The following is a 14,818-nucleotide window of genomic DNA, read 5'->3' as shown; positions in this document are numbered from 1 at the left end:
TGTTGTTTTGTGGGCTGTGGTAGGTTGAGGAGTATGTTTATACCGTGGGGATGCAGATGGTGGGTGAAACCACGTGTATTTAGGAATGGTGGTTCATGAGGGCATATGAATTTCGGAGTGATTAGTAAACAGTCCTCTGTGTGTTGTGAGAAGTAAGGTGATAAGTTGGCTGGCTTCTAAGTGTTGTGGAGAAGGGAAGCTTTGGGTGGTAAGCCTATGTACAACTTACAGGCACAGTGGTAACAGGTTGCTACAAGGTTCTGAACTTGTTTTCTTTGGTGGCCAGTGTGGTTAGACTTAATGTGCGAGACCTTCGTGTGTAATATGAGATGGTATGTGGACAGAAAGGCATGCATGTTCTTACTGCGTGTAAGTTGGTTTGTCTGGTGCTCACACTGAGAGCTGAGAGTGATGCCTGGCTGTCACCAGCTCAGCAAGCCCTGTTTCTTGTGTGTTGAGATGGATGAGGGCAGCAAGCAACGTGGTCTGCGTCCTGGGAACACAGAGGAGCTGTGAATTGGTGTCTTTCCTGTGATGAAATTAAAAGGCTGGATATTTGTTGTTTGAGCTGAGGAATACAAATTGGAAAACATGTAGCAAATGCCACGTGTTGGGGTCATGATAGTGCTGTTTGGAGAAAAGTCTGTGCATGTCCTGGGGAGTTGTAGAACTGTAAGTATCTATATTTGTGACAGGTGTCGGGCAGTGTAAATTTTTGTCTGTAAGGGGATCAGTGCACCCTTCTTCTGGGTAAATTTCCAGGGATTACCATGGATTATAAGAAAGTGGGGGGACTTAGGTAGGTACTTAGAAGTAGAAATGAATGGTGGAGTCTTGGAAAGTTTTGTGTACTTCTGAAAACGGGGGGTAGGATGAATTTGTGGGAATTATGCATATACAGGGTGAAGATTATATTAGGCTGTGTATACATGTGTGTATCAGGGGAATGGTATTTGTGCAAAAGGGAAACTGGAGTTTTCGTATTGCTGAGTTAGTGGGAACTCTAGTCTGTGTATGGAGAGAGGAGGCAGGCATTTTTGGCTGAGGCTATGAAAAGTTGGAATGGTGTGGGGGAGGGATGATGAACTGGGTCCGGGGTCCCAGGTGTGTCCTGAGCAGGTGGGAGGCTGTGGGGGTTCTTTGCTCCTCTTGGTATGGAGAGAAGTATTTTATAGTTGTGACAGCCAGTGGAACCTAAAAAAGTGAATGAAGATGAGCCAATTTGTGACTGTTATGAATATTATCAGGTTAAAGGAGACTACAGAATAGTCAAGGGGTTTCTGTTAACGGTGGTTTTTTTGTTTATTTTGTTCTGTTTGTTCCACTGGTAAATTGTCCATTAACTTTAAGGGTAAACTTTTGCTGAAACTAGCACTCATAATGGTGTTGTCAGGTCAGCAGCTAACTAAGAGCACTTAATGTAGTGTAGACAAGCCCCATGTATGTGTGGGCTCAGGGGCTCAAATGTGTCTATTATATATATTTCTTATGTGCATTATGTATACGTTAACACTTTAACTGAGTGCACGTGTCCAGAAGGTATGAAGTCCTTTGTACTGGACATATGCTTGTGTTTGAAGAGGGTTAGTGCATAAACATTTGAGGGTCAGAGATCTGTGAAAAGATGATCCATTTAGAATGGAAAGCTGTTTGGCTCAGGTGGAAATGAGGAAAAATTGTACATGTGTATCCCATGTTCTGTGGGTTTGTGATGGTGTGTATTATTTGTTTACACAGCCCCTTGTCTCCTACTCTGCACAGATATTTAGAGGAGGTTGGTTTATAGGATAGTGATTTAGTTAAGGCACATAACATCAAGATGAGGGAAATGGAATTAATGTAGTATGGAGAGGGCTGTACAGAGAGTGCATAGAACTCATTTTTGTTTTATTGCAGTAGCTGTGAGGTGGTCAGCTGGTGAGGTAGGGAACTAGAGAAAGAAAAGAGTAGTCTCATAGTAGTTATCCTGGATAATCCAGTTCCCTTCTTGCTCTGGTGTGGAATTGTCATTGTTCACTTAAACTTTTCCATTAGTGATCACCAGTGTGTGCTTCAGACTTACTAAACTTGAGACCCGGTCTTGCAGAAATATAAACCTATCACAACTGAAATTAAAGCTTGTGAAATCTGTGTGTTGAACATGGTCTTTTAAGGTGCTCAGTATCAAGAACTACTGCTCTTGGAGGGGGCGACTGAGAGTAGTGAGTATTTCTTACCTGAATGTGTTGCCTCCATATTACAAAAAGGGAAAGGCAGTAAAAAATCACTCTTAATATTGGAGTGTGCAGCGCGCCTGTAAAAATCTGTGTATGTGAAGTATTTGTATTATAATAATGAATATCACTCTTTGGAGCAGGGTTTATTTAGACTGCAGGAAGGGATGGGGTTGTATGTAGAATAATGTTCAGAGAGTACTGTCCATCTTGAATGAAGCAAACTGCAGCACACCTTGCTAAATGCTACCATAATGTTCCTAGGGGTGAGGGTTTTTTTTGTGTTTTTTTTTGTGTTTTTTCCCCAAAACCTCTGAAAATTGAAATTGAACATTTGGTAATGTCTTGGATCATCAGTCCAGTAGGAATGCTTAAATCTGCCACATAGGTTTACTGCTGTAGCTTAGTAAGTGGTGAATAGCTGTTCTTTTCTCGTTAGCACTGGCAAATAGCTAGCTAACCATTGGTTTTTGCAAGCACAGTCTCTTCCAAGTGAATGGGAAGGCTTTGATGAAAGAATCCACACATGGAGTCTAGAGCTTGGATTGTGGAGAGTGATTACTGTAACAGTTCATGCCTATCTTTGTGTCCGTAGTTGGTTTTTTATCTAATATCGATTTTTCTGCCCACCACCTTAATTGCATCAAGTATGCTCTATTTTGGGTTTTTTTGGGGGTTTGTTTTTGTTTTTTTGTTTTGTTGTTTTTTTTTTTTTTGATTCTTGCCAGCTTGTCCGACAAGTTTTCTCATCCTTGAATTCAGTTCTGCACTAGTGTTTCTCTTCACTTCTTTGTGAAAATGAAGAAGCATCCTTCAGATCTTGGGCCTTTTAGCAACCCAAGTGATTTGATCTGAATATTGGTACTCTCAGTAAATTGGAGGAGAGCAATGGTGATTTCTTTGGAAAACTGTTAAAGTGAAAATTTTTGTTCGCTTGGCTCCTTCCCTATTTGTCACTTTTTTCGTTCTGTGCTTCAATTGTTTATGCTTGATCATCTTCAAGGTTTGACTTATAGATGTACAGGGTGTGAACTGTGGCTTTTCCTTCTCAGTGTCTGTTAGCAGTGTGAATGCAGGATAAATGTTTTATGAAACTTCAAGAGGGCTCTGGTTTAGCCCTGATCTTCAGCATATCTAGTATGCATATAATCTTCAGGAAATTTAATTTCAAAATCTGGACAAGTCATTGCAGGTTCTTAATTAAAAAAAAAAAAGTCACCCAAATTCAAATAACATCAGAGTATAAAAGCCCAGAAAAGAGAAATTGTTTGCATGGACAATGAAAGATGTGTCCCTGATGCAAGAACAAGGATGTTGAGTTTCCAAAAAGATCATCAAAACTGTTTTTCTTTAACAGACAACCTTGCAAACTTCTCAACTATTTGGCTGACGCCTTTCAGTTGTGGGTAGATATCTAGCATGGGAAACTTTGGTCAAACTGCTTAAAATTTGGCAAATAAATCTTGTACAGATTTATATCTGTATCATGTGCTATAAGCCAAATAAAAATTCTGAAGAATTAATGAGTGTCACTCCAAAAGAAAACTGGTCTGAAAAGCTTTGCATGAGATGGTAAGAAATTACTGAGCTGGTGTAGTTCATCTTCAGTTTCTTGAGATGAGCAGTTCAGCTCATCTCAACTTCTTGAGATATTATTGGCATGATGAAACATAAGGGTTGCCAGTGAGTGTAGGTTAAATTAGTCTTCTGGCTCTTAGAAAAACCTACGTTGGGAGAGAAGGCACAAAGATGTTTTAATGTAGAAAATTATAGAAGGGAAAACCCTATATCTCAGTGGACAACAGCCTTTCTTCTAATTTCAGAGGAAATTATTCAGGCCCAGGTATTGTTCTGCTAGGAAAAATAAGTCATCCAGAACTCTTTTTCCCCATGCACCATTAGTTTCTCATTAACATTACTTCAATGCGTCATTTTATGATGTTACTACATTACTGTCTCATGGCATAGGTTCTCTACATCCTTGATGGGAAGTAACCTTTTCATTGAGTTTTCTTTCAAATAAATAGTACAACTAGATGCTTAAGTCTTTTTTCACAAGAGTTAACAGAAGTTCAGCTCAGAAAAACATCACTTAAGGATGTTTCAGACTTTGGCTACTGGAGAGCTTAACGTGGCTCTTTAGTGTGTATGATAATGACAAGTCAATGACTACAAACTTCCAGTTAAGTCACAAAGGAGAGCATTGGTCTGTCTTCGCAGTTTTCAGGGGATTAGTGTGTTAACAGAAAATGTTGTCTTCAATAATCCTACTTCTGTGTTTGCACCTCAGTGTAGGAAGTTGACCTTTACTGAGTGTAGAGCAAACATGGCTCTGCATTGTTAGTATATGAATTAATTGTTTTTATCAAGGAGGTAATGAAGTAAGATGATGATTTGTTGAGTAGAGGAGGTAACACTTTATTGTAATTTAGTCATACAATACTGCTTTGGCCTGTTCTCACCAGCTCATCTGTCCTGCTAAAGCCAGGTATTGTTTGTTCAAAACTCATGATCTTGTATTTAAAATTTTGTATAGCAAAAGAAAAATTGGTGACTGGAGAGAACAAATCTCAAATGATGGAACTATTTGTAAAGAACTGATGTATTGATTCAAGTGGAAACCTGAAACAATGAATATTATGTTGGTCAGCTTATTCAAAAACAAAAAAACCTCTTTTCCGGGCAGCTTTGTTGGTTAAGCTGATGTGCGAGTAATATAAAGCAGTATCAAGCACATGCTGCTTTTCCTTTCCTATCACCAGCTACAGTGGAGCCATTGGTGTGGGTTATTGGGCTGTGTTTTCAGTGTTATTTAAAAAGTTTTATAAAACAGTAAATGTAGGTGATGCATGAAGTGTGTTGATCTTGGGGGGTTTTTAACTTTATTCAGAGAACTTTCCTAGATGTATCCCACTAGCTTTTGATATTCCTAACTGTAAAGGGGTGGAAGCAAAAGTGGATGAGTGGTGAGACACTGCTGCTATAGCTACTCCAGGAAAAGGAACACTCAAATTCACAGTGCAGCCCTCCTTTTTAGGGCTGATGAGGTGTGCGTTGGCAGCTTAAGTCTGGGTTTAGTTACTTTTGCTTGAGGCTCTCTTAAATGAATGGGCAGTATCTGCCACATTGATTATATTTACATTAGCAAGCAGTATGCTGCAATTGGAGAAGATTGTAGAGTGAGGCAATAGGTTAGGACACGCCCAGTGTCCACGGCGTGTGTACTTCATGGGGCTTTATTTTAGACTATCTGTAGTCTGGTTCCGTGGTCTGAGTATACTCCAAACGTTACTGGGTATTAGGTGTTTTCCCAGAGTTTTGGTTTAGGTTAAGCTGAGAGATGTCCACATCATGTGTTCAGAAACTTCTTTGAGATGTGAACCAAAGCACAGAAGTGGTGTGACTCAGGTTTACTTCAAAAGTGCACTCCTGATCCGAACTAAAGTGCTAATATAGATGTACCGACTGGGTCTCTGAAAGGCACCTTGGAGCATTGCAGAGAGTGTTGAGCTATGTGGGGGACTGGATTCTGCCTTCTCCTGCCTCCTAAGTGCAGTTGTCAGGACTGCAGAAGTTGTCCTGCTGCTCTCTGAGTTAAGGGTTGTTTGTTCATCTTGACTGGTAACTGAATCTCTGTTCCCAAATTATTGTCCCTAGTTTTGAAATTGTGCGTGAAAATGACTGGTGTTAAAACGACAATAAATTAGTAGTTCTTTCATGGATTTACTTCAGTTAATCAAGAATGAAACTAGCTGTGTGAGCAACAGGTTATGAAGCCCGACTTCCTGTGGCTTTGTGTCTTGTGGTTGGATTTTTCTGGGTATACTGTATTGTGCTCTGAAAGTATTTTCATGTGTTTGGAGCACTATCTGTCCTGTATGGGGAGTTGTTTTTGGTAACATAGCTGAGCTCCTGCTGCACTTGTCCTCAAGGGGCACTAGTTTGGATGTCTCTTCTTGATCTGACTGTTTATTTCCACAAAACTCATAGGACCTGATTATCTCTGAAGTACTTACCCTTGTGTTAACTTCTGAATTGTGGCCAGTTTCAATAAAACTTGAAGGGGATGGGCGGGAAACGACACACACCATAGCTTGGCTTCCTAAGGTTGTATTTTATTTATTTTCCACTAATGCTACCTCTTGTTTTACTGTCGTCTTGTATTTACCACTATTTCAAATTTCTTCCAGGAGACTTAAAAGTATTTCCCCCCCCTAATATTTCAGGCAACATATTTAGAAGTAGGAAGTTATGTTCCTAACAGCAACTTCTTAAGGGATGCTAAAAATCTCTTCTCTGTAAGATAGATAAAATTCTTGAGAGTATCCAACATGCTTATTAAGCCATCTCCAAATAAATATAGAGAGGTCCAAAGTTGCCTTTGATGTATATTGTAGCCTTTTGTAATATGCACTGGTACCACATACAGTAGTTTGGACCATGATTCTAGGAGAGAAGTGAATGAAGTTTTGAAAATGGATGATGTACTGAAGTCTCTGGAGTATAGCTATATTGGATTTTGAGGGTGGTGGATTAGGAATTGGAGGGAGCAGGGATTTGTGTTTGTGATTGCCCTTGTGACCTTGAAAAGCTGCTGAAACTCTAATGTGCTTTGAAACTTTTCAGATGAGAAGTACTGTACTGCAGCTATGTGATACTGCAGGCTGAGTTCTGAGAGTTCTGTCTTCAGTGTATAAAACTACAGAAATTGTTCCTTTTGCTTCTATTTTAAGTGGGCCTATACTCAAAGCACGGACTTCAGAGAGCGTCTGTAAAGGTATGAGAGGTGAATCTAGCACAGATGTTACTTAGTTTCTCTCTGCGTCCTTTCTGCTTCCGCTCTCCATTTCCCTAGTATAGTAATAAAATACTTGTTTTATTTATTCTAATTCCCAACAGGAAAATCTCATCCTGGTCAAAAGGTACTCTGCATACCAGTTTGTGCACAAGATCTCCCTTCAGATATGGTACTAGTTGCAGGCACTGGTTTCTATTGTCTAACATTAAGTTTGATTCTCTCTGGGGCATTTGAGAAGAATTGTTTATAGCTGATTTTTAAAGAGGAGGGTACTCTTCTTTAGTGTGTGTATTCAAGACAAACATGAAGTGCTTTTCTTACTTCAGCTGTTGTAAAACTTGAATCCAGACCTAACAGAGGCAGTCCGTTGACTCCTCTAGTGAGTGATCAGTCCTGCATCTTAGAAGGCAAAGAAGCTCCATCTATCTCATTAGAGCCCGAGTGCACAATACAGTCTATTAAGACTCAAGAATGTCTCACTTTGGGTGTCGTCAGTAAAAACTGAAGTGACACCTCCTAAGGAAGTTATTAACAATGTCTAATTACAGGTGGGATTTACAGGCATCTTTAGTGAGTGTTAACCAGTAATTGTGGGGCTACTACCTATAGGTGTTTCAAACTGACTCCTCAGATGTGATGTTTATCCATTTGCTAGCTTGTCATGTTTTCTGCGTCTTCACCATTTTTCCAGGCGACACATTACAGCAAGGGATTTTTTGTTTCAGTTTTCCCTTTCTCTGAGATGATGTCTTTTTTTAATGTTCTTTTATGGAAAGAACATTAAATACTATTGTACTACTAATGATAATATTAAAATATCCAGTACTTGATCTGGATTTGTTATTTCCTGCTCTTTCCCTTACTGATTGCTTTGGCTGGTGGATGAATTTATTGTAATCATCCAAAATCTAGGTTGTGGTTGATCATGTTTCTGAGGAGCACTTTTTCTAAACTAGTAGAAGGTTGTGCACAAAACTTCAAATAGGGGTTTTATACATAAGTAAAATGAAAACAGTGTGGTGAAAACAACAGCTAGAGCTAATACTGGGGGAAAGGGGGTGTGTGAAACTTGTTCTGTAAATCCTTCATAAGTGCATCACAATTGAACTGCTGTTTAAAAGATAACCTAGAAGTTCCTAGGCATTCAGTCATTTAAAAGATGCTTTAATAATAGCAATTGCTTGTTTTGTGGGAGGTTTTCCAATCAACCTTCCTTTAGATTCTGTGTATCCCTTACAATGTAAAGAAACTGGAAGCAGCTTAAGGTGACTCCCTCTCTTAATAGTCATCTGTGGGATCAGGGAAAAGACAAGCATACCACCTTTGCGGACGATTATGTTGGAACGAGAATATTTCACAGTGTTTGCTACAGTCAAATATCTGTGCAGTCTCCTCTGCAGGCAGGCCTTGAGAGCTCATCTGTTTTTTATAAAAAGTGAAAGCTATAGTTTAACTTTTTCCTATGTTTTAAAATTGAAATAATAATGAGGCTTGTGTGTGATGTGGAAGAAAAGCATTGTTAGGGCTCTGCCATAGTGACATTGGTGTTTTGTATCCTACTTTTATATCATAGTAAACAATAGAATTTATTTCACTTCTGTTTCCCCTTTGGTTTGCCTTATGCTGAACCATGTCATGCTTCTATATGTTTTATTACTGTATTTAAGTGTAAGTGTGATGGAGGTTAAGAGCTGTTGAAGATCAATATCTAGCTTGTAACATTAAATCCAATAGGGTGACTTCTCACTTTCTTAACTAGAATGCACCAAACACAAGCAATTCTAGGCCAGAGAAGAACTTCTCTAAAATATTTAATGAACTCAAAATAGTAGCTGTTGTTAACTATAACAGCTTACTATGTGGTTTTGACTATTGCTGCAGTATTGTTTTTAATTTAAAGAAAAAAAAGGAATGCTGTCAGGTTTGAATATCTGACTTTTGGAGGGAAGGGGATAAGGTTACAGACTATCAAAACAATTTCTGATCTTTTTTTTTTAAGATGAAGTAAAGTGGGGCTTGTCTTACAGAGTAAGGGGAAGAAATAAAATTCCAGTATAGTTCAGGATTCTTGAAATGAGCTTGTGCGCTGCTGTTGCCAATGGCAGGGAATAGAATTTAACATGGTCAGAAAACTGTCACTGGGGAAAGTACTCTGAAATTGTATTTTTTAAACCCTTTATTAATTTATATTTGGAAAATATTTTCCTTGAAAAATACTCTATATTCTCGGATATATTTAATGACCATGCTATTTTCAATCTAAAGTTTTCCATATTTATGAATCTGTACAGAGGGAAAGTAGGGCTCCATATAGGAAAAGTACTGGTCTGTTACTACTTGAAGTGATCTTTTTTCGCTTTTGTTTTGTTTTGTTCAGGGTTACCAGGTTCAAATGTGTTTTGTATTAAAAAAAAAAACCACCAAAAACTTGGGGTAGCAATTCCATAACTTAAGTAACTCATTTTTTTGAAAGGTGTCTTTTTGTCCAGACTTGAAACCTGTTGTCAGTTTCTCAAAGAATACGAAGCTAATGTGGAAAACTTCTTAATATGTCTCTTCATATTGTCCCTTCCTCCACAGATCTTGTTTGTTTATTGAAGCACTGATTAAAACAGAAACTCTTGCATACAAAACAACATGACAGCTTAGATCTGTTGTGAATTGTCAGATTTGTGCTTGAAGCCTTTCTGAAGTAAGTAATGGTCTTAGAACACTGTATTGGAATCTTCATCATACTTTTCTGCTATTTATCTTCTTTTTAGTAATCATCTTAAATTATCACTAGTACAAAAAGAATCGGTGAACCTGGACTACCTGTGAGCAAACTTTCTTCTGCACAGTTTATTATGTTCCAATTTCAGAACTGTTGATTCTTTCCATTTAGTGTTTATTCTCTCCTTTCCTTGGGTCAAAGTCTGTTACTGTTACTGCAGGAGAGAAACTGAAATGAGGCAGGAGAGGAAAATAAAAGTAGTGCTCTTGGTGAAGAAGAAAACTACAATGCTTTCTAAAGAACTGAAGTTCTAAATTCACTGAGAACTTAAGCTAATCCAGAGAATACTTGAGTAGGCAGAGGACATTATTCATTGCAGAGTATTCTTTCTTATTCTCTTATCACGGGGTTCTGTTTTCTGTTCATTCGTCTGTTCATCATGTGAAAGATTTTTATCAAGCCGATATGCAACATTTTATTACCAAGTTCTGTTGTCTGCCATTAGCCTACTGGAATTATTTGCCTTTCGGGGTATCATGACTCTTTGATACTGGCGTGGGTAAAAACCAAGTATACGTTGACTACTGACATCTGTATTGCTGGGTGAGATGGGGAGGAGCTTCTTTCTATTAGTCTTCATTCTCCTTATTTTTGTTGATGTGTGGTTTCTTTGAGCTCATTTTCTCCTGTTGTGTCCGTTCTTGAGAAGGGTTGGGGGGGAATGGGAGAAGCTTTAGTCTATAGTGCTTTTTGCTGAATTGTGTAAAAGATTTTTTTTTTTTTTTTTCACCCTGAACTGTGTAAAAACTCCTGCAGATAGAGGAAAACTTCATGGATGGCATGATCTATTCTTATTATGGATTTAAGGTGTCAAGGAATTGATAGACTTGCATCACTGTCACTGAGGAAGCAAAGATTCCTAGAAGGTCTTTGGGTGACTGAAAGGATGTACTTGGACTAAACTGCCATGTTCAGAGAAGGAAAGGAAAATTAGAGTGGGCTGATTTTTCCATTAAGAGGGAAAAAGCCGTAAAGCTTGTTTGGTTCAACTGCCAAAGGGTAGTGCCTTCAAAACCCTGGAGACAGGACAAAGGTCTTTAACTCAGCACAGTTAAAGAAGTAGCACAGTTGAAGCTGAGTTTTTAATTCTGAATTTCTTCTGTGTTGGTTTCTAGTCACTAAATCCTATGCTACCTCAGTGAGAGTGCTGGATGCTAGATACATCCGCTTCGTTTGTCAGCCAGGCACTGTTGTTATTTCTTTGCAGGTGTTTAAAAACTAAATTTACTTGGAATGTTACTGCTGATGAAGAGAAGACCATACTGGAAGTCACATAACTGTGACAGTATAGCAGTGTCACCAGCCATGTTGCAATCCTAAAGTAAAAGAACATCCAATTAAATGTTGATGTTAAAACCTCTATTATAACTAAATTAAAAATGCCCATGTCTTCCTTTTGGATTTTCCCCAAATGCATAGCCTGCTACAGATGTTGATATGACTCCCTTCACAGCAGTCATTCCGGTTTAATTAAATATCGGCACTTGCTGACAAGAATATCTTTATTCTGTAGGCACATGAGAATACAGCAGAAACCAAAACTTTACATAGCAAAGGTCATGGTAAGGAGTTTGTCAGAAAGTTCCTGAGCGAGTCAAGCTGTTTTTCTGTGCTTTTTGTCACGTGCAAATTTCCTTAGGGGATAAGAGGACTGCCTCTGCTCATCCGCTGTTGGCATTGTTCACTGCTTAATGTGGAGCTAGGGTGACTTACCCACTCCATGCTTCAAGCATAAGTTTTGGGGAACTGCAAAGGGACTGAAGTATTTGGGTGAAACATGAGTAATCTCGTCACTGGTAGAGACTAGAATTTGTGATTGTTTGTCAGGCACTGACTGGTTTTGTGTCCAGGAGTTCCTGAATTTGTTCAAGTTCAGAGGTCTCAATAAAGTGGATTTTTTTTCAATACAGTGCTGGAGAAAATCAAACCATCTGAAAAGATGTAAGCAATCTGAATTTCAGAAATTCTCTCTAATGCGCATAATGAAACATGTTTAAGTTTTCTTGGCCATTTGCTATTCTTTTCCACTCCTTTCTCATCCCCTTCTCTGCTACCAGTTTCTATAATAAATTTTAGGTAGAGTTATGAACACCAAGTTTTTCCTTTTGTAACCTCTGCTATTACTGCCTTGTTGCCGGATACCTTGAAAATTAGCCAGAAAGTCAATTATTTGATGGCTGTGTTCACTTGTTGAGACCTGCTTGTTTTTATGCACAGAGTTCTTTTAGTTAGGCTTTGGAACATTTGAATTCTGCAAATTGTTGAAGCCTGGAGATGGTTCCTGTTTCAGGCATCCTTGCTATGTTGTATCATAAAGAAAGCTTTCTATTTCACTTGCTAAAAACATTAAATACTGCTTTACTTGGATTGCACTATCAATAAGTAGTTTATATCAACCTGTAGCAAAACATTTCTGGGGCCCTTGAAAAAGAAGGTGACTGGAAGTAGTCAGCATGGCTCTACTAAAGATCAGTCATACTTGACCAACCTGACTGACTTCTATCAAATGACCAGGTCTTCAGCTGAAGGGAGAGCAGTGGATGTTTTTATACTTTGACCGTAGCAAGGCTTTTTAGTGTCCCACAGCATACGCCTATTTACAGCCTGACTGGGAGGATGACTAGACAAGTGAAAACTGGTTGAAGAGTCATCTCAAAGGTTGGCTGAGGTTCATACTCTGCCTGGACAGCAGTTACAACTGGAGCTCCTGCAGGGTCTGCTGTGACCTACTCTTTTTTTTTTTTTAATGTCTTTATCAATGACCTGGAGGAGGAGATGGAATGCACCTTCATCAGGTATGTGGTAGACACAGAACTGGGTCACTCAAAGGCAGGGTGGCCATTGCGAAGTACTTGGAAAGGCTAGAGGAGTGGGCCCATAGGAATCTTACAAAGTTCAACAAGGGCGCATGCCGAGTCCTGCTTCCAGGATCAGTAACCCTCCTGCAGTGCTACAGACTGGTTGGATTGTAGCTCTACTGAGAAGGATCTGGTTCTGGTGAACAGTAGGCTGAATACAACTCAGCAGTTCACCCTGGTAATGATGAAAACAAACAGCTTTATTCCCCTTTAGCTGGCATTTGTACCAGATGTTCCCAGACTGCATCCATTTTGCTGTGTCCAGTTTTGCTCCCATTCTCCCTATCCCCAGCAAGAACAACACCGATAAACTTAGGGCAAGTCCGCCAAGATGGTCAGGGAGCTGGAATATGCGACCTGTGAGGGCATGCTGAGACCCTTTCGTGGTCTTGTTTACCTTGGAGAAGAGATGCTTAGGAGGGACCCAATAGCAACCATGTGGTATATACAAGGATGGATACCAAGAAGATGGAGCCAGTCTCTTTACTGAGATGCACAGTGGGAAAACAAGAGACCATGGTCATAAATTGAAATGAGTGGATATATGTTGAAAAATTTTTACTGTAAGGACGATTGTTAAGAGGTTATAGGATGTAACCCTGTAAGCCTCTGTGGAGGTTTTCAAGACCCGAGTGGATAAAGTCCTAAGCAATTGGGACTGAGTTCAACATTGACTACACTTTGATAAGGAAATTGAACTGAATGACCTCATAGGTCCCCTCCATTCTGAATCATTCTTTGAAGATCCCTACCCATGGCAGGGACCTAAGTAGCCAAAATAATCAATTTTATTTGGAAACTTAGTTCCTTGTGTGAGTGGCATTTATTTCTAGTGCTGCTAAATAAAATAGCTTGAACATAATCATTTACTCTTGTTGACTGTTTTTGATATTGAGCATTAGTTACTTGAAATCTACCTATTGTGTAAGCATTGAATAAGCTCATTACATCTAAGGAAGAAAGGAGAAATATTCTTTCTTGGTGTTGAAAAAGAAGTTTTAAAACTTCATAGTGATCAATATGTCGTCTCTCACTTGCCTTCAGCCATTATTCTGAACCTTGTAGTAAAGCAATTTGTAGAGCATTTGTTGTTTGAAGTTACTGGGGGGAAGGAAAGATACTGGAAAAGCAAAATAAATCTCAGTTTCTCTGAGATTGGTTCACTTCCCTCTTTGCCCAGGCCTATGAAAAGCAGCTGTTATCCTGGATGCTACATGTAGACGTCTCCAAAACGGAGAAGGCTTTAGTCAGATTCATGCTGCAGAAATTACATACTGGTAATCTAGGCATGCTGGGTTTAACTGGGGTAGCCCTTCTTGTGCGTTTGTGCAAAAAGCAGCTTTGTTTCTTTCTTGTAACCAAGATAATTTTGGTGAATAGTCAGGTGTATTTCTGCATTTGCTTTTAAAGACAGCTGTAGCGGCTAGTAACTGACTGCTTTGTCATGGTTTCTGTGCTTTAGAGTAAGTTTGAATCTCAAATTTTAGTCTTTCTTTTCCTTTGAGTCCAGGATCTGGATATATTCTTGTAAACGATTGGGTTAATGTGCCAGACTTTTCCATCCTCTCTCCACTTACTTATATGTTTGCATGCATGTTTTTATGCAGGCTCGCTCTCTGTTACATGGTTGTACATATTCCTGGTTTGGGAATGAATTTGCTTACACCTCTGTGAAGGTGGTACACATTGGCAGTGGGAGGTTTCTGGCAAGTAGTGGCCATTGAATGGTGTAGCTTAGATCACTTCATACTTTCATCTCTAACAAGTGAAAGGCATTCACATGATCTTTTGCTGCATTACCTTAGACAAGCAGGAACTCCTTGACTAACTTGGCCACTTCCAGTTTTTCATGTATTTTATTAGTTCCAGTCTAGAAGTTGCTAGTAAGCAGTTCTTGAGCTATACGTTTTATTGAGTATTGTGTTGAACTAGGAGAGAAATCAGTCAATTCTGCCATCTTACTACTTTCAGACTCACAGGCTCTTCTGTTTTATTCACCCCTAATATACAAGGAAGAGTCTCTAAAGTGAATCTTTATCAGAAGGACAAAGATCTGGAAGAAATTTGACTTTTGTACTACATTCAAGGTAAGACTTTCAAAATTGTCCATGATCAGATGACAAAAAGCATGAATGCTGAGGCTTGCAAAATGGTACTATTTCCGAGTTCTTGGCTT

The 14,818-nt window shown here is 39.1% G+C and overlaps 1 protein-coding gene across 8 annotated transcripts in view; it reads left to right on the top strand.

Moving 5' to 3' along the window:
* The window catches only part of PPM1B (protein phosphatase, Mg2+/Mn2+ dependent 1B), a 62,027-nt gene that overhangs the window by 1,239 nt on the left and 45,970 nt on the right, over nt 1-14,818 (top strand). For 2 of the 8 annotated variants that reach the window (XM_075146899.1, XM_075146898.1), the window contains exons 1-2: nt 13,644-13,919; nt 14,614-14,729. The exons of 2 other annotated variants lie outside the window; for them this stretch is intronic. The gene's annotated coding sequence lies outside the window, so the exon portion shown is untranslated. Of the gene's footprint in view, nt 1-13,615; nt 13,920-14,613; nt 14,730-14,818 lie in introns of those variants that run through there. 4 more of the 8 variants (XM_075146919.1, XM_075146896.1, XM_075146893.1 and 1 more) reach the window with 4 other exon arrangements.

Source organism: Calonectris borealis, chromosome 3, assembly GCF_964195595.1.
Source record: "Calonectris borealis chromosome 3, bCalBor7.hap1.2, whole genome shotgun sequence".
NCBI classification, from domain to species: domain Eukaryota; kingdom Metazoa; phylum Chordata; class Aves; order Procellariiformes; family Procellariidae; genus Calonectris; species Calonectris borealis.
Note: the sequence above shows the minus strand (reverse complement) of the source record. Positions and strands in the feature narration are given on the sequence as shown.